Raw genomic sequence first — 26,528 nt, forward strand, 5'->3', positions numbered from 1 at the left:
TAATAGGTATTATATACTCCCATATTTAAGACCAAGAGACTGAGTTTCCGAGACATTAAGTAACATGCCAAAGGTTACAAAAGCGCATAGTGTGCAGATCCAGCTTCTAAGCAAGCTGTGTCTAACTGGGAAGTCCCTGTTGTTTCTCAAACTGGGATATATATAACTGGGAACAGGCAAAGATATATCGGGAGTAAGATAAGCCCCGTAAAACACACTGCCCATCCTGCTGGAGCACCAATTTACCTGGACAGTTAATTTTTTTTTTTTTTGAGACAGTCTCTTTGCCACCCAGACCCGAGTACAATGGCATGATCTCAGCTCACTGCAGCCTCTGCCTCCCAGGTTCAAGTGATTCTCATGCCTCAGCCTCCTGAGTAGCTGAACTACAGGCAAACACCACCATGCCCATCTAATTTTTTGTATTTTTAGTAGAGATGGCATTTCACCATGTTGGCCAAGCTGGTCTCAAACTCCTGACCTCAGGTGATCCTCCCACCTTGGCCTCCCAAAGTGCTGGGATTACAGGCATGAGCCACTGTACCTGGCCTGATAGTAGATTCTTAAAATTTTTTTTTAATTAAAAAAAAACCAGATATATAATGAAACAGAATTAAAATCATTTGAAGATGGAGACTTCCAAGGCATTCCATCTTGAGAGGGAAGGACCTAGGATCTCCCTATGGCATCCAAGAGTTGGAGTTCATAGTCCTTTGCATTGAGGGGACTTTTGAGATACACTCTGAGACATTCATTTTTTATGTCAAACAAACCAATGTGTTTTGCCCAGTAACTAGAACAAATGCCGTTCAGTTAGTGTGCAAAGAAGTCTAAAAGTGCTCCCAATTCCTGCTTGTTGTGGGTATAATACATATTTCTAAGCATGTTTCACAGATGTGACATCAGCATATACCAGAAGAGGTAAGGTTAGAAGGGAAGAAACGATTAACTCTAATATTTACAAAGAGCCACGAATTGCCAATGATAGTGATGACGATGAGAATGAGTGTGATGAAAATGCTATTTTTTTAGTATCTACCATGCGCTGAGCACCTTGCATAAATTCATCATCTTAAATAAACTGCACAACGATCTTATAAGTTGATCTTATTGTCCCCATTTGTGTATGTACCCAGACATGATACTAGCATTTGTGTTATCTCAACAAGTCTGAGCTATTATTATCCATATGCTGCTGACGAAAAATTGGTATCAGAGTGGATAAGTAATCACCCAAGTTTATACAGTAACTAAATGATGGAAATATGCAAAGACCCTGATGGGCTTGTCTCAAAAGCCCTAGATCATTCCATGCCATGCTGCCTTGATGTTAGGTAGAGATACTGTATTAGTCCGTTCTCATGCTGCTAATAAATAAATACCCGAGACTGGGTAATTTATAAAGGAAAATAAGTTTAATGGCCTCACAGTTTCCCATGGCTGAGGAGGCCTCACAGTCATGGCAGAAGGTGAAGCAAGAGCAAAAGCATGTCTTACATGGCAGCAGGCAAGAGAGCAGCCTTTATACCATCAGATCTCGCTAGACTTATTCACTATCACAAAAATAGCATGGAAAAATCCTCCTCCCATAATTCCATTACCTCCCATCAGGTCCCTCCCATGACACATGGGGATTATGGGAGCTTCAATTCAAGATGAGATTTTGATGGGACACATCCAAACCATATCAGATACCTATATCATTTATCATTTAAATTTGGATACTTTTGAAAGTAAAAGAGGATACTATTGTTGATCATATCAGAGCAAGAGAAATAAATTAAGATTGCCTCAGAAAATAAGGAATAAATAATTACCGCACTATAGGCAAAGATAAAGGCTGAGTGGTAACAAACTTCTTAAAAATATATGCATCAAGATATTTCTTTATTTTAAAATATTGACTAATCATTTCTCCTCAAGTAACTTTTTATAGTATGGAGTAGGGCAGGGAGAAGGTATACATATGTGCTTAATACTTAAGAAATAATTTTTACCTAGCAATTTATAAAGTAAAAACGTGCATCATTTTTGATACATTTTTATACACAATATAACAGAAGTCAGGCACAAAACTCTAAGGGGGATAAAGAAGATTTAGAAAATTCGAATTCAGTATTAGAAGTTAATGAATGTGGCACTTACTGTGTGCTGAAATATTATAACTTACTATATTATATATGTATATAGTAATGATGGAGGAGAGAAAATTCTGAGAAGTGTGCTACATACTTGAACATTTCCTGTTTCAGAAATAACCCTGTAACAATAACTTGAGACAGTTTTATATAATTGTGGCAGGTAGTCACTCCACCCTGATTCAAGTACAGGTTTGGGCATGTTTTTTTTTTCTTTTGTAGTTGCTTCTACTCAATGTATCATAGGTGTAAGTCCTTAATTTCTTTCCAGTAAAAGAAGAATAGCTTATAATATCTTTTGTTTCTTTTTCTTTCATGCAAGAGTTCTCTCCTCCCAGTTTTTAACCTGCTTTGTTCAGACATTTTTTTCTGCTCTATTTTTTTCTTTTTTACTCCTCAGATTTACATAAAGTTAAGTGACTTAAGCTGTTTGTGACATTATTTTTGGATTTTACTGCTTCTTGCTTTGGCTGCTCCTGATCATATCCAGATTTATTTTCTAGAAGAAGCCAATTTAGTAAAATCTTTTTTTTTTTTAAATAAGTACTATAAGCTTTCAACCAAACAGGCCACTCAAATGTACAGAAGAAAAAGCCATATTTATTCACAAACAGATGGGTTTTGCTTTTTCCTTTTTTAATTCTAAAGAGACAGATATATATGCTTGAGTAATACAATATGTACTAGCTTTGAACAAACATTTTATGCAGACATTAGGTCTAAACACAAGAAAAAGCAACAACTCAAGTAGTATAATTTACCACTGTGAGAATTTTCTGTAGTGTGTATGTGCATCTTGTAAATTCTTGTGCTTAAAGCTGCCTTTCAACCTTTTAAAATCATCCTTATGAATCTTTTCAGTTGGCTGGACATAAGAAAAGGAGGCTTTTCTCATGAATGAATATAAGAGTTATTATGTTAAGCATGGAGTAAGAGCGTGCTGAGCACTTAATGCAACATGACATGCCTGGTACTCCCCACAAGCTTACCTTCAAAAGGATGAGACAGAGACAAATATAGCTCTGCATACATGTCAAATGGCCAAGTGCTGAGGGGGAAATATCTCTTATCCCCCTGCTTTTTTTCCCATTGTCTCTCCATGAGACCAAGGTCACAGAACCTAATGAGGAACAGAAGTCAAAGGAAGTAAAGTTCTTAGGTCTCCTGTACAGTACCTGGATTATAATTAATAGCTGAGGTTTTGAGGCCAACCAGATCAAGAAAGGAAAGATGTTCTGTTCCCACAGGCGCCTGTAAGCTTGGCAATGCTAAAGTTAGGGATGGTTTGCCTCTTCAAAGCCCTACAGCATCATAATTGCTCAAGGTACTGAAATATATGATATCATTTCATGTGAAAATTGGGTGAGGGCGAAGAGAAGAAAGACTCAAGTGATAGAAAGTGAAGAAAGAAAAGCATATTATATAATATTTTTATACTAATGACCTTCACTTGGTCTCTAACACAGTCTGTCAGATCTTAAAAGTTTATTTCTAGCCTTAAAGAAAGTAGCTTGAACAGTTTATATTTCTGGATATGGCAGGCCGTGTGGTAAAGGAAAAAGCAAGGTCCCTGGAGGCAGAGAGATGTGTGCTTGATCAGTTCTGCTACAGACTTTGCATGACCTTAAGCATCTTACTTAGATTACTTAAGCTCTATTTTGTTACCTGTAAAATGGTGACAGTAATACTTACTCCCCAGTGTTATTCTGAGTACTAAATGAGTTCCTATACCCAAGCATCTAGTACAGGGCCTGCATGACTTTGTGTTCACTCATTGGGTATTGCTATTGTCATTAAAAATGTAATTTTATTCCCAGAAATTACATTTTATTACTGTTATAACCTTATAGACCAACAACAAACTGAGTAATCTCTTCCCTGTGTGGCTGGCACTTTTCGAGAAAAATTTCTTAGAGGGAAATTAAAGCAGTACAACCAGCTGTGATTTGTCAGGGTCATATAAAAGAGCTATACACCACCACCAGCACCAAAATCAGTACTTAAGAACTAGATTAAAGCAGGTTTGAAAACCACCACAAGCAACATAAAAGAGTAAAGCCACAGAAATCAATATATATTCTGAAAAGTATGTATAGAAGGTAAATTACATTTGGTATGTGTGTGTTTTGTGGTAATAAGGAGGATTAAGATAATATTTAAAGTGGTTAAGAAATCTGGATATGGGCTCACTACACAGCATTTGATCTTCAAGAAAATAAAGTGCTATTTAGTTTTCGGTCCTCAGTCTTCTCATCAAAAAATGGGAATAATAACACACCTACTTCATAGGATTGTCATGATGTTTATATGGGATACTGCATGCAAAGCAATCACTAAAATCCTGAGTTGGCAGATACTACTTAGACCGGGGCCTGGTGACAAGGCTAATTTTCTTCTTTCCAGTCAGAGGCCTCTGCCACAAACATGCTCCGCCACATCTTAGGTCAGGCCAAGAAGCATCCGAGCTTGATCCCCCCTCTGTATTTATTGGAGCTGGAGGTAGTAGAGCAGCCCTGTATCTCTTGTGTCTGGCATTGTTCAATCCAGATGTTTGTTGAGACAAAAAGAATAACCCAGAGCCCTGGAACAAACTGGGTCCCAATGATCAATACAAGTTCTACTCAGTGAATGTGAATTACAGCAAACTGAAGAAAGAACGTCCAGTTTACTAAATGAAATGTAAAGCTGCTTTGAAATGAAGGTCTTCCAGAAGCCATCCACACAATTTTCCACAGAACCAGGAAATATTTCTTCTCTAAATGCATGAAATCATGTTGATGTAATCTATTGGTGATTACACGGATTAATAAATAACTGAAACTTGAAAAAAAAAAATCCTGAGTTAAGGATGAAATCTTATTAGCATACATGAGCTTTCTGCCTCTATTTCACGTTCATTGGTCATGTTGTCTCCATTTTCTCTTCTGGCGGTTTCTCTAAATTATCAGGACTTCCCAAGGCAAAGGCTTGGGAATGTCTGCTTCTGAAACATTTGAATGCATATGAGAGCTCCCTGGGAATGAAGCATTCTATAGTGTAAAAGTCATGAGCCAGTTATATATGATTCTCTGCGTAAGTCCACAGGAACCCAGTCTGGGCTTCTCTCCTTTGGAAAGAGGCACAGCATGGCTCCCAAAAGGCCAACTACAAGTCAGAGGCCATGCATCATGTTTTGACTTTTTACCATCAAAATTCATCTATCAATGAGACACAGTTCACATGACTAATCTTGTTTGATTTGGCAATGAAGTGAAATGTCAATAGGCTTCCTATTTTGACTGAAATTATTAAATATACCAAAGGGAATACTACATGTGTGTTAGTCATCCCAGAATAAAGATGAGCATACATTCCTGAAAACTTCAGTTCTACTAATGGGATAATGGATCACCAGAATATTTTATATTTCAAATGCATACTTTGTTCACATTCTTGCTTCACTTGGAGAATTGTGTCACTGTTGCCAAAGTCTTGGGTTTCCTTTACCCCATGCCTGGATTCTCCATTGATGCTAATGGGAATTTCACCTTCCAGCACAAGACAATATATGGAACTAAAATGACAATAGCAGAAGGAAAATAATACATTTTGTACATTGTGCTACAGAATATTTTTCTTGACTGTTTCTGTTATAGTCATTGACTATTGCTAAGAAAGATCCATTTGGAAACCCAAAAACATACTGTCTCTAGAGGCTAGTCTTTTGAAAACATACTTTTACTCTTACATGTCATCACAAAATATATAAAAGAATAATTATGGATCAATCTCCATAATTTTAATTTTGTAGTTGGTTAATTATAAAAGCATATCCCTCTGGTCCTGCCATTAGTCTATAAGGTATGTGTGGTTCTTTCTTTCTTTTCTTTTCTTTTTTTTTTTTTTTGCTTTGAGTTGGAGTCTCACTCTGTCACCAGGCTGGAGTGCAGTGACATGATATCAGCTCATTGCAACCTCTGCCTCCCGGGTTCAAGCAATTCTCCTGCCTTAGCCTCCCAAGTAGCTGGGACTACAAGCACATACCACCATGCCCAGCTAATTTTTGTATTTTTAGTAGAGAATGGGGGTTTCACCATGTTGGCCAGGATGGTCTGGATCTCTTGACCTCATGATCTGCCTACCTCTGCCTCCCAAAGTGCTGGGATTACAGGTGTGAGCCGCCATGCCTGTCCGTGTGTTTTTTTTTTTTTTCAGTCTGAAAGAATAGCATTTTAGGAGAAAAGATTGTCCATATTTTCTTAAGGAAACATAATACAAAATCTGCCACTTACTGAAATTTAAAGCATGATGAACTTTTTGTAGTTCATGTTCACATACTAGCAATAACATGTAGGGCTATGAGCTTTAGAATGTAACATTAAGGCCAGATGCAGTGGCTCTCTCCTGTAATCCCAGTACTTTGGGAGGCCAAGGCAGGCAGATCACAAGGTCAGGAGTTCGAGACCAGCCTGGCCAAGATGATGAATCCCTGTCTCTACTACAAATACAAAAAAAAAATAGCCGGGCATAGTGGCACATGCCTGTAGTCCCAGCTACTCGGGAGGGTGATGCAGAAGAATCGCCTGAACCCAGGAGGCAGAGGTTGCAGTGAGCCAAGATTATGCCACTGTGCCCCAGCCTGGGTGACAGAGTGAGACTCTGTCTCAAAAAAAAAAAAAATTGGCTTGTCATGGTGGCACACACCTGTAGTCCCAGCTAATTGGGAGGCGAGGCAAAAGAATCTCTTGAACCCAGGAGGTGGAGGTTGTAGTGAGCTGAGATTATGCCACTGCACTCCAGCCTGTATGACAGACAGAGCAAGACTCCGTCTAAAAAAGAAAACAGAAGAATGTAGCATTAAAAAAAATCATCTGTGAAAGAAGAACAAATACGAAGCCCATTTATATGAGTGACCAAATGTCAAAAATGTAGTAAAGTGGTTTGCGAACTGTATCCTTTTCATTATCTACAAAAGTATGAATTGTAATGGAATTTACATAAAAATCCTGCTGGAGAGTGGGGACTTTACTGCATAGTCAGCTTTGCCTCCTAATCCAATCTTCCCCAATGCGGTTGGTATGGCAGTTGCCAAACTCAAACAGCAGGATCTTGTTTGTAAAGAAAAGTATGAATTTGAGCTATAAAATGAGCAGAATATTTTTCTATTACTCTGGATGCTTGCTCTTGCTGGGTTTACATGAGAAGTCTAGCAGGAGGTGTTATTAAATAGCCACAGAAATTAGCCCCAAAACAATTATCTTGGTTTAGCTATGGAAAAAGACACCAGAGGCTTAATGAAAAGAGCATTTGAATTTTTGTGATTGAATATCTGTTGGACACCTCAGTAGTTATTAACCCTTATGGACAGGATTTCAGATTTTTTATTATTTTTAATTGAATTGGCTTTGGAAAACTGCAAATTAAAAACACTTTTCTCCCCTATGTTACTTAGAGATCCCAGAGCAAACCATGTAATAATGGGTTCTTTAAAAGTTTGGTTTAAACCTTGCCTCATGGCAAAGAATATGCCCTTTTCCAACATAAATTAGAATTTTTATATTACAGTAGATTTATAGAACTACTAAGTAAGAAAGAACATCTCTAGTCATATAGGCCACCATCCGTTCCTTATAATCATTATCTTCCAACACCCATGGCTTTCTTTGTGTTTAGTAGTAAATTTGCTAAGAATTAAAGCTTCCTACAGACTTTTTAAGAGACTATTCCAAAAGTTACTATATTTTTCAGTTTTTATCTTCCTCTACACATAGCCAGAACATTAGGCTTCTCAATCCTGCTTCTTTCTCTGTGCTCTTTAACCATTCTAAGTAATTTATCTGTCTTTATAGTATTTGCTGTTTTTAAATATTTGTTGGCTGTTATCATGTCAAATCATAAAGTTACTTAGCCAGTTGCTTTAATCTTTCCTCCCAAGCTCCCTTCTCAACCTCACCTCCCAAGTCACTTCATCATTTTTTTTCTTTTCCCTTAACTGTCTTCAATCTTCCACATATTTCTGGAATGGAGTTTATCCAAACTGAATGCACTTTTCCAGGTGCATCATATATCATCCCCTAGGCCTGGGATATGATAGTTCTTTGTATACAGCCCAATGCTAGTGGAATTTGTCCTTTTTTCTGGTCATTGTCAGCATGTTGACTCAGAGTGGTTTTTGGACATCTCCTGCTGATTCCTGAGGGAGCCTTTCTGCAAGTGTGCTATCCTCTACCTGGTAGACTATTTTTAAAATGTGAGAAAACATGATTTTGTGGATTGTGTTAGAAAACATGTCCAGGTACCACATTCCACCCCCTGCCATTTTTAGAAACAAATCTATTTTCTTGGAATTTTTATTTTTGTTTAACTATATTGTATTATGAAAATGTAATGGTAGCATATGCAGACAAATTGCTGCTGAGGTTGCCAGAGTGAAAATGAAGATTTTTCTAGCCGTATTACAGATATTTTTTTTAAAGTAGTTGAAAAGGCCTGTATTGAAATTAAAGCATTCCTTTTTTTTTTTTTTTTTTTTTTTTTGAGATGGAATCTTGCTCTGTCACCCAGGCAAGAGTGCAATGGCACAATCTTAGCTCACTGCAACCTCTACCTCCTGGGTTCAAGTGATTCTCCAGCCTCAGCCTCCCGAATAGCTGAGATTACAGGCCACCATACCTGGCAAATTTTTGTACTTTAAGCAGAGACAGGGTTTCACCATGCTGCTCAGGCTGGTCTCAAACTTCTGAGCTCAAAGTGATCCACCCACCTCTGCCTCCCAAAGTACTGAGATTACAGGCATGAGCCACTGCGCCCTGCCAAAGCATTCTTTATTTAATGTTAACAAATGAGGTGTTTATATTTTCTTCACCTATTCAGTTTATTAAACTGCTTCTTCTGACCATCAAACTAGTTCACAGTAGGTACAAAACTGGGGGTGAGAAACAAGAGAAAAGAAATATAAAAATTAAATATGAAACTACAAAACCTCTTAGTAATACGAATTTCAATTATACAAATTTTTTTCTATATCATCATAAGGAAGTACTACTCAATATAAAAAGACTACTTATTGCAGCTGTTAGATGGAAGTAGGCTTCACCAAAATCAACCACAAGTCACTTTAAGCAGTATAAGAAAAGATTGCTGGGCGCGATGGCTCACGCCTGTAATCCCAGCACTTTGGGAGGCCGAGGTGGGTGGATCACGAGATCAAGATATCGAGACCATCCTGGTCAACACGGTGAAACCCCGTCTCTACTAAAAATACAAAAATTAGCTGGGCATGGTGGCGCGTGCCTGTAATCCCAGCTACTCGGGAGGCTGAGGCAGGAGACTTGCTTGAACCCAGGAGGCAGAGGTTGCGGTGAGTCGAGATCGCGCCATTGCACTCCAGCCTGGGTAACAAGAGCAAAACTCCATCTCAAAAAAAGAAAAGAAAAGATTATACGACAACTATATATCAATAAAGCAAAATGGGATAACTTGTAAGTCTGATAAATTTGGGAAAAACTCAGTTACATATTAACAAATATTTATGTTTTGTATATTAGTTTTATATATTATCATAAATAAATAAATATCCATGGATTCTAAGGGGCTATCAATTATATAAACCTATTCCCACTGATTTGATAACAGCTTTTCAGAAAATAAACTACATAAAATTTAAACAATTTCCTTTTTTTTTTTTTTTAATAGAGGCAGGGTCTTGCTATGTTGTCTGGGCGAGTCTAGACCTCCTGGACAGAAGTGATCCTCCTGCCTCAGCCTCCTGAGGTGCTGGGATTATGGGTGTGAGCCACTGCACCCGGCCAGATTTAAACAATTTCTTTTTGCTAAATGACAACAGCATACATTTATCTGTATAATTACATGTCCCTCTCATCTTTGAATTACAATCAAAATTTAACTCAAAACCTCTTTAATATACTTGTAGTCACTTGTGAGGCTTTATGATGGTATCAAAGAGACAGCCACACTGCTTTTAGTTCATTCACTTTCAATTATATATCTCAGTCAATACTACTTTAGTTATATATCCAAACAACAGACCCAAATTAATCTTGAACAAGAAAAAAATTTATTGGCTTTTGTAAGATAGAAATCTGCAGGTAGGCCAGGAATAGTGGCCCACGCTTATAATCACAGCAATCTGGGAGGCTGAGATGGGATGATCACTTGAGCCCAGGAATTCAGGACCAGCTGGGCAACATGGCAAAGCCCTGTTTCTACCAAAACAACACAAAAATTGCTTCTGCGTGGTTATGCTGAGCCAGTGCCTGGGCCTGCAACCGGGCCATAGCCCCTCAGTTTCGCCCACTGCTTTGCGACCATGGACCTCCAGCAAAGTGAATGAGCTTTGGGCCTTTGTGAAAATGCATAAGCAGGATCCAAGCATTCTGCACACCCAGGAAATGTGCTTCCTGAGGAAGTGGGTGGAGAGGATGGGGGGAAAGTACCACCTGCTACTCAGAAAGCTAAATCTGAAGAAAATACCAAGGAAGAAAAACCTGATAGTAAGAAGGTGGAGGAAGACTTAAAGACAGACAAACCATCAAGTGAGGAAAGTCATCTAGAAATTGATAATGAAGGTGTGATTGAACCAGACACTGATGCCCCTCAAGAAATGAGAGATGAAAATGCAGAGGTAACAGAGGAGATGATAAGAAAGGATCAGACCAATGATAAGAAAGTGGCTGCTATTGAAGCCCTAAATGATGGTGAACTGCCAAAAGCCATCGACTTATTCACAGATGCCATCAAGCTGAATGCTCACTTGGCCATTTTGTATGCCAAGAGGGCCAGTGTCTTCATCAAATTACAGAAGCCAAATGCTGCCATCCAAGACTGTGATGAAGCCATTGAAATAAATCCTGATTCAGCTCAGCCTTGCAAGTGGCCAAGGAAAGCACACAGACTTCTAGGCCACTGGGAGGAAGCAGCCCATGATCTTGCCCTTGCCTGCAAATTGGATTCTGGTAAAGATGCAAGTGCAATGTTGAAAGAAGTTCAACCTAGGGCACAGAAAACTGCAGGACATTGGAGAAAGTATGAGTGAAAATGTGAAGAGGAAGAGACCAAAGAAAGAATAGAAAGAGTTAAGAAGTCTGGAGAAGAGCCTGAGAAAGCCCAGAGGGAGGAAGAAGACAGACGATAGTCAGGAGCTCAGTGTGGCTCTTTTCCAAGTGGCTTTCCTGAAGGAATGCCTGGTAGTTTTCCTGGAGGAATGCCTGGAGTGGGAAGGGGCATGCCTGGAATGGCTGGAATGCCTGGGCTTAATGAAATTCTTAGTGATCCAGAGGTTTTTGCAGCCATGCAGGATCCAGAAGTTATGGTGGCCTTCCAGGATGTAGCTCAGAACCCAGGAAATACGTCAAAATACCAGAGCAACCCAAAGGTTATGAATATTACCAGTAACTTGTCAGCCAAATTTGGAGGTCACATGTAATGCCCTTCTGATAAATAAAGACCTTGCTGATGGAAAAGCAACCTGGATCACCTTATGGATGTTGCAGTAATACAAACCAGTGTACCTCTGACCTCCCCATCAAAAGAACTGGGGTGCTTTGAAGATAATCACTAACCCTCTCCCTCAAATGCAGCTGAAGCATTTTACAGTGGTTTGCCATTAGGTTATTCATTCAAATAATGTTTTCCTACTAGTAATTAATCCTGATCCCTCTCCCCCAAATGCAAATGAAGCTTTTTATAGTGGTTTGCCATTAGGGTATTCATTCAGATAATGTTTTCCTACTAGGAATTGCAAACTTTAAACACTTTTAAAACCTTAAAAATATTTAAAACATTTTTAAAGGGTCTGTTAATTCTTATATTTTTCTTTACTAACCATTTTGCACTTTTTCCCTTTGAATGATTGGGTAGGTAAGATATGTATGGAAGATTATTGTTCTAATTTGAGTGAAATAGAAGTTTATTAGTGCAAGGCAAACATAACTCATTTGAGGTTTAAGTTTGTGTTGGATATGTGGTTCCTGAAGCATTTTCACTTGTCTTTCTAAATGCTTGATCTTTTTCTTTAAAGATGTATTTCACTAAAACTAGCTGGGGCCACCAGTATGTCAGAAGGACCTGGGTAGGGACTGGAAGTATGTGGCAGGGCAGCAGCAATCTTGCTGTGTTTTATATAAAAAGCATGCTTGGGCACGTTGCCCTTAAATCTCACACTGTGGTGAAAGAATGATTTTTTTGTAATGCTGCAGTAGAGTTGGAGTACTTAGTTCTGTTCTTGTCCAGCATATCCAATAAATGTTTCATATTATTTCCACATAGGGGAAATAAAAGAGTACTTTAAAAAAAATATTTGTAGGCATAAAATTCTCTTTCGTAGTCAAGAAAATGCCCAACTCTGTGAATGCTTTCTGCTTGTTATATTTTTCTTCCTTACTTTTCTTAGGCTAAAGGCAGGCTTTTTCCACCAGCAGCATCACTGCAATCATCATTAATAGCCTAATTGTGCAAGCATATTTAATGCTGAGTTTAATTTAATACATAATACATATGGTAATTGTAGGGTAATACCCGCAACAACTGTAGTTTCTTACTAGGCCATGAGAATGCTTATTTAAGTTAGTCTTCCACTCTGGCAAAATCTTGTCATATCAAAAGACATTGGAAAGAGGGATTCCCTTTGTGGGTCTTCTACTTAGAAAATACCTATTGCAGTTAGAGTTTATCTTGTAGTATTCATCTTTGTATTTTGAAGATAATAAGGTTTGAATTAAATTGATAGACACAGAGGGGAACCAATTTTTTTGATCCAATGTGAATTATAAATGAGATAATCGACAGTTATTCATTGTGGAGTTGTGGAGACTATGAAAGACTCACTGTCTTTGTATTCAGCTCTTCCTTAAATAGTGTAACCATACCGCCACCTCTGCTTCCTTTCTTTCCCTCCCCTCCAATGATAAAGAAAATGATAAATTTTCTGTTGTGCATTCAATTCTTATTTTAAATAAGACTAAGTATAGGCATTGTGCCTGATATTGCTACAGTTCCATCAACGTTTCAATTTAAAGTGCTAGTGTTTAAAAATATTTTCAAGGGATAAGACATACTTTGCTTATTTGAAGAATCAGTAGTAGGAGCAGTGAAGTACATTCTATAGAGTACATTTCTAAGATAGCACATTTCTGAAATCATAAACAAGTTTATTCAGGTTTTAACCCTTTGCTGTACACAAGCAGACAGAAATGCATGTTAGATAAATGAGAATAAGTTATTATGCTGATGGAGCATGCTTTTTAAATCCTTTAAAAATACTCATCATGTAAACTTCCACTTGACAGTAGGTGAAGTGGCTCATGTCTGTAATCCCAGCACTTTGCGAGGCCGAGGCAGGCAGATCATGAGGTCAGGAGTTTGAGACCAGGCTGGCCAACATGGTGAAACCCCGTTTCTACTAAAAATGCAAAAAATTAGCTGGGCATGGTGGCAGGCACTTGTAATCCCAGCTACTCAGGAGGCTGAGGCAGGAGAATCGCTTGAACCCAAGAGGCGGAGGTTGCAGTGAGATGAGATCACACCATTGCACTCCATCCCCAGCGACAGTTCAAGACTCGGCTTCAAAAACACAGAACAAATCATCATTGAACTTGTCTGTTTTTTTTGTTACTGTGTGTTTTCCTTTCTCAAAATTGTCAGTGTATACTTGGCTTAACTCAAGAAGAGTTTCTTCTGGATTCCTTATTTGATTTATTTAACATAATTATATTTTAATATAAGTGGGTAAAAGTAAAATTTTTCTTCTGAAAATGTATCCTGTGCTTTTAGATTTTTCAATTCCACAATATAAAATACATTTTTAATTTTCAACTCAAAAAACAAAATAAAACAAATATTAGCTGGTCATGGTGGTGCGCACCTGTAGTCCCAGCTACTTGCTTGAACCCGGGAGGTGGAGGTTGCAGTGAGCCAAGATCGCTCCACTACACTCCAGCCTGGGTGACAGAGCCAGACCACGTCTCAAAAAAACCCAAAAACCAAAACACTCTGCAGGTAGTCTTTAGGCACTATTGGTTCATGATCTCAGAAAGCATTCTCAAGGACCTGGTTTCTCTCTGTATGTAGGTATTTTTTCTTCCATATAGTCTCCATTCTCAGCAGGATGTCCCTTGGGGAAAACTGCAGCAGCTCCCATCACTCCCCCCTCTTTTATTCCAACAGTCATGAGAACTTCTCTCTCACAACCCCTACAGAAATCCTCAGCCTGGCTCTTACCTACCTGATTGGCCCATGCATCCTCCCCTGGACTCATCCCTGTGGCCAGTGACATGGGATTCATATTGGGTTACAGAAACCTCACAGCATGGCCAAAGAAAACTTTGTGTGATGATGGAAATGTTCTGTAATCTACTATGTCCCATACAGTTAACAACTAGTCATGTGTGGCTATTGATTACTCAAAATGTGCTAAATGCAACTGAAGAACTAAATTTAGCCTTTCTTTTAAACATTTTAAATTTAAACTAAATAGCCACTGCTTTATTGGACAGCACCAGAGCTCAGAGTGTGGGTCAAACCTACTTACGTTACATGGATTTAGGCGTTGTTTTCCAACAAAAAGGCTTTGGGAGGCGGAGGTCCTATTTTACCAGAACTGGGAAATATAGATGCCAAGGGGTAAAAAGAACACATGTTCACTATACTATTCTAAAACTTCAACTTTTTATTAACACTTTTTTAGTAGTTTAATTTCACATTATATAGCTCACATTATATTACCTACAGTTTTTCTAATGCTTTGGTTTTTCTTATTAAAATGCATACAGTAGGAACTTTGGACAGACAACTGTTCAGTCCTGAATAAGAATCCATCCTAAGCTACTGTTAGGGATTCACTGCTTTTAACCGAATTCTCTTTTGTGCACACTGTGTTTATCTTTCAGAAGGTATTTTAGAGGACATATATGGAAACAAGTTTACATTAAATTTCATGTGGCATTTTTAATACAGATAACTCAATGACAAAGTAGTAATGAGTTTATCGATATTGCTGATGTCAAACAGGTACAGTAACAATTGTACTACAATTTCTCCTTTGACTGAAGTACGCAAACTTTCTCTTTGATGCTGACTTCTTCATTGACTCAACCAAGTTTCCAAGAGAGACAGGGTTCTTGCCCTCATTGAGCTTCTAATTCTCAGTTTTGTGAAAATGTGAGACACCATCCATGTTAGACTTGAAACAAAATAGACCAGATTAATACAGATTTATTGCAGAAAATTTAGAAATATAAAGACATAATAAGTGAAAAATAAAAATTATCTATAATTCTATCACACAGAAACAACTACCATTAATGTTTTAGTACATATTTCTTTAAAAAGTATATGTATATGAGTACTTATGTTCATTTGTGTAAGGACGAGAACCTACTATAGATAATCCTTTAAAACTTAATTTTTACAGTCTTTAAAAACATCATGTTTAATGCCTGCATAGTATTCCATTGTGTATACTATCTATATATATATCTATATCTCTCTCTCTACATATAATATATATACATACATATATATGTATAGTACAACTCTTAGGTAAAAAGGATATGAACATTTTTTAACATTTTAAAGATTTTGGAAATTACAAGTACCTTGTAGGCCAAGATTTTTGTCTGTTTTGTTTACTGCTAAACACCAGTCTATAGGACAATGTCTAATACCTAGAGTATATTCAATAAATATATGTTCAATGAGCAGGTGAGTAATGGTATATTTTGCATCATAATTCAAATGGCCAAGTATGAGATGACCCATTTCCCTAAATTCTCATTAACTTTGGGATGTATTATTTTTCTTTTCAGTTTTGTAGACAGAAGATGGTATCTTACTATGGCTTTTGTTCTAACTTATTTACTTTTTCTGGAAATATAAATTGTGTTAAATCATGCTTACTTAGGCAAAAACGAATTCTACAGGGTAAGAAACTTATAGCCTGATTTTGGCCGAACATGCCAAAATCTTAAAATTTCGACTAAGCAAAATCCACTAGGATTATGTGTTTGGGAATCATATTTCAGTCCACTAAGAAATCATATGACTTAGAGAAGTCACTAAGCAAACTTTACCTCATTATAACGTATTAATATATAAAAAGCCATTAGTGTAGGTATTTGTGTTTTCATAAATTACCAAATAGAGAGATTTGATGGCCCTAAATGTAACTCATAGTCTGATACGTAAGCAGAATTCTCTATAAAAGCTATAGAGAAAATGCAAAGAAACCAATGTTGGGAGCTCCAGTCAACTCTCATGTGGAACTATAACCAGGACCTAGAACAAGAACATTTCATGGGGGCTGTCTCCTCTCGCTGAGCATCTGCTTTTCTTCTCTTGCTCTTGCCCCTACTCAATCTCTCTCTGTCTCTCTCTCTTTTTCTCCTCTCTCTCTCTGCTGCAGCACCTGGGTCCAAGCCCAAACATGGCCCTGCACTGGCTTTAGATCCCTTTCCTATTCAAGCACTTAATCATCTGTGCTTCAGTTCCAAATAAGAGAATTAGATCCATTTCCCTTGGGGAGGTAACTGTCCTCCATCTCCAGCCCAATCTGCTGTGATCATGCCCTATTGATATGGGACTAGTCTAAGAAGTAGGGTTAGATCTGATAAACATCCCAAAAGGCATATGTCACAATGTGCCTGCACTTGTTAGATGCTAGGATACAAATATAGGTAGAAAGCGGCTCCTATTATATAATAAGTCATTATTCTAACTTGAGTATACAATTTAAATAATCTTCCAGCCATCATCATTTAAAAATCATTTCTGATAATCAGCAGTTTCTAAAAATCTAGTTTTTCTATTGCTAAGCTTTGCAGTATTTATTTTTCAACTTAAGTGTTTTGCCATTTGTCCATGTCAGAGATCTTTGATTCCAAAGAAACAATTTTTTAAAGTTTATTTTTTGTTCTACTAAGTATAGGTTCTTATTTCTAGTTATTTTTAACTGAGCTGCTGTATCTTGCAATTTTAGTACTTTCTTGCAGTACTGTTTTCGCAAAATTACCTGACTTTGCAAAAATTAAATAAATGAACAGAACCACCTCTTGCAATGCCACATTTCAAGCATTTTTGAGATAATCCATTACCAACTGTGCTCTCTACACTAAGCAAAATGGTTCATCTAAACTAGTGATTTGATGATGTATGTATTTTTTCCATCTTTTTCATTTTCTTTGTATTTTTTCCATCTTTTTCATTTTCTTTGTATTTCATAATTTTATATCCCCCCCCAATTCCATTGCAATTCAAGTCTATTATGGAATGAATTAAATCATTTTCTCATTTCCATTTTGGCAATTAATCGTTCCAGTTCTAACTAGGGTTATTTTGAGGAAAAAGAAAATAAATTATATTTAGGTAATACCTACGAAAAATCAACTATTTAAATCAAGCCATCTCTATCATTAATATCTATTATTCTGGCCATATACTATGGGTCTTGCAATATATGATACATGGCTAAATTTACGGGATTGGTCATGTTGCAGTTTCATTACTTCTTCTATTCAGATATATCCTCAAATTGTGGCAACATGCATGACATGACAGCCTTCCTTAATGACTGATGGAGATACTTTCATCACGGTTCAGGCCACCGTGATGAACATCAATCACTAAGACAGCCAAAGTTGTCAAATCTGCTAAGATGCTCTTTAATCCTGTGATCCTAGGAAGTCACAACTGTCAGCACAGATCCAAGCAATTGTCTAGCTCGGTGGTCCCTAACTTCTTTCACTTAGAAAACCCGTATTATACCAGAAGACACCCTTGAAGAATTCCACTTCTATTAAGCACATATACAACGGTTAACACCAGGAACATTGTGGCAAATACTGTTTTAGATGTTTTCCACATTGCCTTGACCTTTTTTCTCTGAGACTTGCTCCCATTCCTATAGAGGTGGCCACTTTGTCCTATATTCGAGATTATAAATCTTTGTAAATAAATTTTAAATTTACTAAGTAAAATAACACACTCAAATAAATAAGTGCAAAACATGCTATTTTTTCAGTCAACAGAGCTTAGTGCTGGGCTGGGCACAGTGGCTCATGCCTGTAATCCCAGAACTTTGGTAGGCCAAGGTGGGTGGATCACTTGAGGTCAGGAGTTTGAGACCAGCCTAGCCAACATGGTGAAACCCTGTCTCTACTAAGTTACAAAAATTAGCCAGGTGTGGTGATGCATGCCTGTAATCCCAGCTACTTGGGAGGCGGGGGATGAGAATCGCTTGAACCTGGGAGGCAGAAGCTGCAGTGAGCTGAGATTGTGCCTCTGCACTCTAGCCTGGGTGACAGAATGAAACTGTGTCTCAAAAAAAAAAAAAAAAAAGATAGTCTTTAGTGCTTCAAACAAGTTGAGAACCACTGATCCAGAAAATATACTCATTATAAAATTGACTCTTAGCTTAATAATTCAGATAATTGAGGAAGAAGTTTTTTGTTTTATTCTTAACATTATTGATCAACCCGATTATCTACTTTAGGTAATATACAAAGACAAAACCTATAATTTTACAGATTCCATATCTAAGGTATCACAATTACCGTCCCATGATTCAGGTATGGTAAAATTATGAATATATTTCTCTGAGGTGCATCAAAATAGTTTATTTATTACTTCCTCAACATCTCACTCACAGGTGGTTACATTTTGAAAGATTATTAACTAGGCTGTGTAGGCAAGCAAAATAATTTGACGTCAGGAAGCCATTATCTGAGCTAGGCTCCCTCCTGCTAGGGCCCAAGGATATTATTTACAGAAATGAACCAGTGTATTATGTTTAATACATTCTTAGAATATTTGTGCATATACTAAGTTAGGTTTTCCTGTTTAAGTGTTTCTATGTTACATGAGTTCATTAAAATTTTTTCCCACCTACTTTTTCCCCTTAATTCCATTAGACTCTTAAAATTCCTACACTGGCTTTCTAATCTATCAAGTTTGTACTTCTTTCTACCAAATGAGAATTCTCAGCTTCTTCAAAATCTGATTCAAAACTTACTTCCTTCAGGAACTTTTCAGATCAAATGCCATGATTTTACCCTTCCTCTAGAGACTTCCTAAGTAAGATTTCAAATGTTCTATCATCCTTTTTTGTTACGGCATATATATCATGCTTATTATATATTCAGTTTGAACTGCTTCATGCTTTGCCCTTTTTTTTTTTTTTTTTTTTGGTAATTGCAGTTACTTCTATATTTCACAGGTGCGTGTATGTGCTTGCTGCTCTCTGCATCTTCATAATGCTTTGCTTCAGCCTGACACAACATGGCCTGTGTGGTTTTGGTTTGTTTATTTTTTTTAAATTTTGCCAGACAGTATTCAGTACCATTTATCACTACTGACTAAGCAACTAATAAATTTTTACCAAAGAAGAGTGGCAATGCACTTTGCAGTTTGTTAATTCATAAATTTACCCATTAAAGATTATTGATTGATCAACTCCTGTGCTCCTGGCACTGTGCTAAGCACTTGAGATACATCAGAAAAAGTGAGACTCAGCCCCTAAGGAGTTGATAATCTGGACCAAGACAATCTATTCAAGACACTTGAACCATTACGCTATTCAAACACTGTTCTAATGCTCACGCTATCCACAGAGACTAGAGTATCACTAGTCCCTGTCCCCTTTTCTTTTTTCTGTAACCTACTTATTGCTGTTAACACAGTCAAGGGACAGGTAGATTACACTAACTGTGAGAAATCCACGTACTTTCGAAGGGAAGTGAGTAGTCAATCACATATTCATTATCTTGACCTTGGAGCAGGTCAGAGTAGACACAGAAGAAAGGAATGATACCTGCTGCCAACTGTCTTTGAGAGAGTACAATGTGAGATCCACCACTAGTGCACTAGTTGATGTGTTGCTGTAAAATCTCTAGGTATCCAGCTCTAAGAAATACCTCAGCTAGATATCTCAACAATAAATATATCTAAAATTATACTTGTCAGAGAAAAGCTTGAGAGAACTACATATGCTTTGTAAGCTCTAGTGTTCTTGCTTTATGTCTTAGAGTTTGCCAATATCATTATTAATATTTACTGTTAATTGCTTATGTATATTATTTGAATACCAACCCAGTCTTACAGAGGTGCTTTTTTTTGTTTGTTTGTTTGCTTTGAGATAGAGTCTCATTCTGTCACCAGGCTGGAGTGCAATAGCGCGATGTCGGCTCACTGCAACCTCCGCCTCCCAGGTTCAAGCAATTCCCCTCCCTCAACCTCCTGAGGAGCTGGGATTACAGGCGCGTGCTGCCACGCCCAGATAATTTTTGTACGTTTAGTAGAAACAGTATCTGAGCTTCCTTGACATTGTGAGGTCACTGCAACCAAAGGTTCATTACCACATTGTGAGGAGTCAGCTTCAATGTATAAGCTGCTGTCCAGCGAAACCAAGGAAAGCGGACCAATCATTAATTGTATGTGTTGTATTCGTTTGCTAGGGCTACCAGAACAAAATACTACAGACTGGGTGGCTTAAGCAACAAAAATCTCTCACAGTTCTGGAGGCTGGAAGTCTGAGATCAAAGTGCTGGGAAGCTTGGTTTCTTCTGAGCCCTTTCTTCTTGGCTTGCAGATGGCTGCCTTTTCATAGCTCTCACATGGTCTTTCCTCAGTGTGCACATAGCTCAGGTGTCTGTGTGTCTGAATTCCTCTGTTTATAAGGGTACCAGTCAGATTGGATTAGGGCCCAAGCTCCCTGCCTCATTTTAACTTAATTACCTCTTTAAAGGCACTGTCTCCAAATACAGTCACATTCTGAGGTACTGGAAGTTAAGGCATCAACATATGAATGTGGAGTGTGGGTCACAATTTAGCCCATAACACAAGCTGTAGTGAGTTGAACAGCATCTTTCTAACCCCTGCCAACAGCTCTGTCCACAGGAACCTCAGAATGTGACCTTATTTGGAATAAAGGAGCTAAATGATTTGAACACATGATTACAAAGAGGGTAACTACAGATACTAGGGCTGACTTGAAGGTAGAGGGTAGAAGGAGCGGGGAGGATCAGGAAAAATAGCAAATAGGTACTAGGCTTAATACCTGGGTGGTGAAATAATCTATACAATAAACCTCCATGACACAAGCTTACCTGTACAACAAAGTTGCACATGTACACCTGAACTTAAAAGTTGAAAAAAATCTTTTAAAATGAAAGTTTTCATTTTATAATAAAAAAGAAATAAAAAACATAGGGGAAGGTGATATGAAGATAAAGGCAGAGATCAGAGGGATGCATCTACAAGTTAAGGAAAACCAAGGATTGCCAACAGCTATACAAACTAGGAGAGAGGCATGGAACAAATTTCCATCAATGCCTCCTGAAGAAACAACACTTACAACTTGATTTTGGATTTCTTGCCTCTATAACTGTGAGAGAATAAATTTCTATTGTTTTATGCCACCCAGTTTGTAGTCACTTGTTAAAATAGCCACAGGAAACAAATACAGTTATTGGTAGTGGAAGATAATAAACATAGCTACAACATACCAATGACTTCCATGAGCAGGCATTATTTTGGTATATATTGCCTCTTAAGTCCTCTAATCAATGAAGAAAAGGCTTAAAGAAGTATAAATTGGCCAGGCAGGATGGCTCATGCCTGTAATCCCAGCACTTTCGGAAGCTGAGGCAGGCAGACCACTTGAGGTCAGGAGTTCAAGAACAGCCTGGTCAACATGGTGAAACCCCATCTTTACTAAAAATACAGAAGTTAACCCAGCATGCTGGTGGATGCCTGTAATCCCAGCTACTTCTGAGGCTGAGGCAGGAAAATCACTTGAACCCGAGAGGTGCAGGTTTCAGTGAGCTGGGATCATGTCACTGCACTCCAGCCTGGGTGACAGAGTAAGACTCCATCTTAAAAACAAAAACAAACAAAAATGGTGTCAGTAAACTTCTCTGGTAGGCACAAATAATAAATGTCAAGCTAAGGGTCAAACTCAACCTCTTATCAGGCTCCCACTAGTAATCTTTGTCATTGTCCGTTCTCACACTGCCCATTCTTACACTGCTATAAAGAACCATCTGAGACTGGGTAATATATGAAGAAAAGAGGTTTAATTGACTCACAGTTCTGCAGGCTGTACAGGAAGCATGGCTAGGAGGCCTCAGGAAACTTGCAACCATGGCAGAAGGGTGAAGGGGAAGCAGGTATGTCTTCACATGGTGGTAGGAGAGAGAGAGAGAGAGAGAGAGAGAGAGAGAGAGTGAGTTAAGGCAGGGGAAGTGCCACACACTTTTAAACAACCAGATCTCTTGAGAACTCACTCACCACAAAAATAGAGAGGAAATCTGCCCCCATGACCCAGTCACTTCCCACTAGGCCCCTCCCCCAACACTGGGGATTACAATTCAACATGAGACTTGGGTGGGGATACAGAGCCAAACCATAGCAGTCATATTCATGGATCCCAGTTTTCCTAACTTATAAGTCTGAACCATAAAAGAGGGAATATTCCTATGGCTTAGATTATTTCCATATATTTATATATTTTAAGGTCAGGGTATATATTTATTTTCCATCACCTCAAGAGCCTGTATCATCTGAGTGTGCAAATAAAAGCCCCATCTCTACCAAAAATACAAAAAATTAGCTGGGCATGGTGGCGTGTGCCTGTAATCCCAGCTACTCAGGAGGCTGAGGCAGGAGAATTGCCTGAACCCAGGAGGCAGAGGTTGTGGTGAGCCGAGATTGTGCCATTACGCTCCAGCCTGGGTAACAAGAGCGAAACTCGGTCTCAAAAAAAAAAAAAAAAAAAAAAGTTTATTAAATAACCAACAGAATGGTAGGTGCGGAACTTTTGGAGTCAACCTGACAAGTTGAACCTTTCAGGTCTAGCCTTGAAAATTAAAGCAATGCATGTCTCTTTTTAATTTATAGTTGCAAAAAAACAAAAGACCAAATTCTACAAGACAGCCAAGATACATTTACTCCATAAAATACTTTTTCTGAATTATCCAACTAGCTTTTGATTCTCTGGATATAACGAAAGACTTGTGAACAGACTGAAACCCAAATTAGAATTCAAAATTTGGTACAGTGTAGTTAGACAAACCACAGTGGCCTCAGACTTAAATTTAAATAAATAATGAAGTTATAAAATAAGCACACTCTATCCTGCATTGCAGAAAATGTGTCAACATTGCCCAGTTATGTCTTCATGGTGCCATACAATTTGGCAGGATCTGTACTTAGGTCAAGACTGAGTCCTGTGCAAAGTGATAAGCAATATACCAACCAATGTCTCCCTTTCCTGAGGTTCTAATTCTCATGACTGGAAGAAGGGCAGATTCTCTGCGAGAGACTTCATCCTTTTATAATGGTTTCTAGTGTTACACTGAGCAATGATTGAAAAAGATCTCCAGTCTCAATCTGATTGCTGCTGTGTAGGGACAGCTCAATAACAAGGAAGGTCATTGAAGCAGCAGAGGGAAAAATGAAACCTTTCCACAAATTTCTAGAGGTTGCCCCACCAGTTTAGGAACCTAAAACTAAGACTGGGACATAATGACAGTCAACACTACTATCATGATATCATAGTGTTTACTGTTAGGACCTTACAGAAAAAGCAGACAGGCTGGCACAAAGGGGGTTGACATGGCAGTTCAGATGAGGTGAAGAAGAGACCCCTCTACCTGAAGTGAGGTATCCTTTTTTCTGTTATACTTTGGGTAGTTTGGCCTCTCCCCATTCCACACAGTCAGTCTGACTGTGGTGTGATCTTCCTACCCGTTTTCCAGCTGCAGTCTGGCATTCTAACACCTGTGTTGTTGACCTCATTTCATTCATGCTTTCTTGGCGTCACCTCAGCCTCTGAACTCTGTGCTTTTTAGCTGAGGCCCTTGGCCTGGTGTCCTAAGCGATCATGTCTTTGGATTCCACCTTCACAACAATTAACCTGGTTATAAGGTTCCAGCCAGCAGGACTGGGGCTACTTCTGTTGTCACTCATCCCACTAGGTGCTTCTCTATGCCTGCTACCCCAGGGACCAGTGGCCTAGTGCCCTCCTGATAATACTGGGTGCTTTTGCTTTTAGAAGAGCTTCACAAAAAGCTTTTGTGCTGGTAACTGTAGACAAGGCAATCTATTCAGTATGAACCAAACAGCAAAGCAAGCCTGGCAGGCAGAAAACCAAACAAAACAAAACCACAACCTTAGATAACAAGAGTTGAATTAATTAAGTCAGTTATCCTAGGACAACTTGAGCTGCTAAGAATGCAGTCTCTGAAGCCAAATTGCAGGGTTCCACCCCTGGCTCCCTCACTTGCTCTGTGACCTTATGCAAATTATTTAACTGATTGATGCCTCAGTTTCCTCATCTGTGTAAAGAGAATAGATACATTGGAAAGCTATAAATGAGATTATACAGGTATATATCTACAACAGTACCTGCATATAGTAAGTGTTCAATGAATTATTAGTGGTTTGACAGAATCCATCAACCCATTTCATTTCCTCTACCTTAGACAAAACACCATCCCCTTACTCTAGAAAATGCCCTGGCCTGGAGCAAGGAGGAGGAGCCAAGGTGAGATCTCATTAATTGTTTATGTTAGGACATTATGTAAAGTACTCTTTTTTTCTACCCTAGCCTTATCCTATGGTAGGCAAAGAAAACTAGCCTAACCTGGTAACAATGACTTAAATATTACATAATAAATAAAGCAGATAAACTGAGCAACAGGTACCTGCCTCAGCAGAAGCCTTAGTAAAAAAAATCAAAGTTATACTCAGTCTACCCAGCAGGCTAAGCAAATCTCCACAATGTTACAGTATTTCTAAACAGGGGCATTCTTAGCTTTATTGGTAAGATAACACCCTTTCTTTATCCAGGCTGTTCCAGGCATTAGGGGTGCTTTAGCATGTCTTCCTTCCTACTAAATGCCAATAGCATTCCTCAGTTACTCTGTTAATACCAGGTGCCTGACACAACACATACATGCACAAACACATAAATATGCAAATGTACAGACATTTCTGAAGACTCTTTAGAGAAGTGATACCAACCCAGATTGAGAACCGCCACTGTGGCAATATCATCACATGGATTGTTCAGGCAACAGACCTTCTGGAAGGAAATATGTACTATGATGTCAAAGGAAGATGAGGGTTGGCTAAACTCACTTGTTAGCCCACATCTGGGAAAGTAATATCTACTCTTACAAATCAATACTGGGGTGAAGTCACTTCTGCAGTCCAATGCTCTACCCCTGAGCTATACCCCCTCCTTGGGGTGAAGTCACTTCTAAGAAAAGATAGTAGCTTGTGCATGCATTTTTGTTCTGAATTATTTTATAAAATGCTGATTATTCTGCTTTCATTCCTCAAACAAGCGTTTATTAAATGCCTATTGAGTACATACAACTACTATATGTGTATCCACTTTAAAAGGTTTATTTGAACCAGATCAGAGCACAATGAGTTTCTGGCATCCTTGAATATAAGTTCTAGTTTATTTAGTAGCCATGTCTGGAATGATAACTTAATTTTGAGTTCCAAGTAGTGACCATTAACACAAAAGCTTAAAACCATTTTTTTGATTTTTGTTATTTTTGTGAAGCTAAGTTTAACTTGGTAACATTTCTGTGAGAGCTTCAATGCTTTTTGGCCTGAACAATTGCACTAAATAATCCCAACAAGGTCGAGGCAAGCACGTGGTTATTCAGACACAGAAATAAAATCAGACATACACAGGGACATGCCTCAAAAGTTTTGAGCTCCCATAGTGCTTACCCTTTGTGCTACATAGACTTGCCACTCAGAGCTCCAGCCAACATTTAGTATATGAAACTTAAAACATTTGGGGGGCTTTCTCCTCTACATTATCTCCACAAATGGGATATCTAGGGCCTTTGCTGCTGTGAATGGAAATAGGAAGCCTTTGAGAGAATAAATGCATGCAATATAGCAAAAGAGATGAAAGACGTTCAGACCTCAAAGTAGGTAATAGAGAAGGAGGATCAGAAACTGCAAGTTGAGTGTGGAAAAGCAGAGTGCTGGATTATAGAACAGAATGGGGAAAGACATGGTTAAAGAATTCTATTACCACAGGAAGAACGGAAATTATTTTTTCTCATAGAAAAAAGAAATATTATAAACCAGAGTGTCATGTTTTCAGTATACTGAATGGTCTTATGTCCTTTTTGTGTATTACAGCCCAGAGGCTAATCACAGGTGAAGATGAGACACGGGAATTCAAAAAAAAAGGACAGGTTATAGAATAAAAGTAAAGAAAATCAGAGTACAATGAAGTTGAAGAGTGAGGCCAAAATAGATATAGGAAATACTTAAAAATAAAAATAAAAAGAAAGAAAAAGAAAAGAAAAGAAAAAAGACCTGAAACCATGGTAAAGAAAGGTATAACAAATAGAAAAGAATTTAAAA

General features: G+C 38.2%; 1 protein-coding gene and 2 pseudogenes across 3 annotated transcripts in view; all 3 read left to right on the plus strand.

The window, feature by feature from the left end:
- Positions 1 to 26,528, plus strand: part of ADGRL2 (adhesion G protein-coupled receptor L2) — a 678,326-nt gene that overhangs the window by 399,001 nt on the left and 252,797 nt on the right. The gene's annotated exons all lie outside the window — the stretch shown is intronic.
- On the plus strand, positions 4,554 to 4,942 carry LOC144577033 (cytochrome c oxidase subunit NDUFA4 pseudogene; annotated as a pseudogene).
- LOC108592641 (hsc70-interacting protein pseudogene) lies at positions 10,230 to 11,692 on the plus strand (annotated as a pseudogene).

The sequence above is a fragment of the Callithrix jacchus genome, chromosome 7 (assembly GCF_049354715.1).
Source record: "Callithrix jacchus isolate 240 chromosome 7, calJac240_pri, whole genome shotgun sequence".
Lineage (NCBI taxonomy): Eukaryota > Metazoa > Chordata > Mammalia > Primates > Cebidae > Callithrix > Callithrix jacchus.